The sequence below is a fragment of the Schistocerca cancellata genome, chromosome 4 (genome assembly GCF_023864275.1).
Source record: "Schistocerca cancellata isolate TAMUIC-IGC-003103 chromosome 4, iqSchCanc2.1, whole genome shotgun sequence".
NCBI lineage: Eukaryota > Metazoa > Arthropoda > Insecta > Orthoptera > Acrididae > Schistocerca > Schistocerca cancellata.
In genome coordinates this window covers 558,072,939-558,074,643 of record NC_064629.1, presented here as the reverse complement: position 1 = coordinate 558,074,643, position 1,705 = coordinate 558,072,939, and the positions used below count along the sequence as shown (strand labels likewise).

The window sequence follows — 1,705 nt, the reverse complement described above, 5'->3', positions numbered from 1 at the left end:
GATGATTCCATTTTATATCAGTCCTAATGCCTACTCCCAGATAATTGATGGAATTAATTGCTTCCAGTTGCTGACCTGCTATATTGTATCTAAATGATAAAGGATCTTTCTTTTCATGTGTTTGCAGCACATTACACTTGTCTAAATTGAGATTGAATTGCCATTCCCTGCACCATGCATCAATTCATTGCAGATCCTCCTGCATTTCAGTACAATTTTCCATTGTTACAACCTCTTGATATACCACAGCATCATCCGCAAAAAGCCTCAGTGAACTTCCGATGTTATCCACAAGGTCATTTCTGTTTATTGTGAACAGCAACTGTCCTACGACACTCCCCTGCGGCACACCTGAATGCATTTTTAGTTTCCTTCTTTTTGAGAAAATTGAGTTTCCTAGTGCTATGCCAGGATGGGTCCTTTGAAAGGTCATGGCCAACTTCTTTCTCCATCCTTCCCAAATCTGATGGGATAAGTGACCTCGATGTTTAGTCCCCTTCTCCAACCAACCAACCAACCAACCAATCTTAGTGATACGTGATAAATCTGTAGTTTAAATTTTTTCACTGTTTTGCGTTACAGATCAACAATTTTCAAATATAACCCGAATCAGAGAATGACAATTTAAATGTTGCTATAAATACTGTTCATTTTTAAGTAACGGACAGGAGGGTAACTATGTAGAACAAAAAGTTCTGTAACTTACATGTCCCTTTATATATACACACTCAATCTGTAGATGATTCATCACTTAAGATTTCTAGGGGAATGTAGTAAGATCCTGATTGCATAGGTAAACAAAGCGATCAAAATGATGTAATACCCAATAGGTATGCAATACACCTGACACGTTACAATCTGAACTGACCAAATGTGCTCCGAAAACTACCATAGTCCATGCTTGCTTACAATAGTCTATTGTAGCCTAAGGCAGTTTCACAACTCTAACCCAGGGTGATTCAAAATTCGTGTCCCATAGGACAGATTTGATGTTAGTGGTGGTAGCAAAAAATACACTGAGATAAATGACTGACCACCACCACCACCACCACCACCACCACCACCACCACCAACAACAACAATGACAACAACCATCACCACCACACCGCTGAAATCATTAGTCAGATGCAGTGTGTAGTATCACATGGTCAGTTATCTGTGATGCAGTTGACTAATGTACTCCGCCGGAAGATTGTTAAAGGGGCATGTGTTACCACAGCTGGGCCAACAGCCTTGCCACAGTGGTAACACCAGTTCCCGTCAGATCACCGAAGTTACACACTGTCGGTCTGGGAAAGCACTTGGATGGGTGACCGTCTGGTGTGCCGAGCGCTGTTGGCAAGTGTGGTGCACTGTGTTCTTGTGAGGCAAACTGAGGAGCTACTTGATTGAGAAGTAGCGGCTCCAGTCTCATAAACTGACGTATGGCCGGGAGAGCAGTGTGCTGACCATGTGCCTCTCCATATCCGCATCAAGTGATGCCTATGGGCTAAGGATGACATGGTGGCCGGTCGGTACCATTGGGCCTTTGAAGGCCTGTTCGGACAGAGTTTAGTTTTTTGTTACCACAGCTGTGTAGTGTGGTGCTGTTCTGCAGTGTAGTGACTCGTACAGTGATGTATACATATCAAGACAAGGTGGAAATTGCTCTCATCCATGGCGCAGGGAGCAGCAGAATAGCAAAGGTGACATCCAGACTAACATC

General features: G+C 43.2%; 1 pseudogene; it reads left to right on the top strand.

Annotated features, from left to right (window-relative positions):
- Positions 1-1,223: 1,223 nt before the first annotated feature.
- Positions 1,224-1,341, top strand: LOC126185669 (5S ribosomal RNA; annotated as a pseudogene).
- Positions 1,342-1,705: the final 364 nt, after the last annotated feature.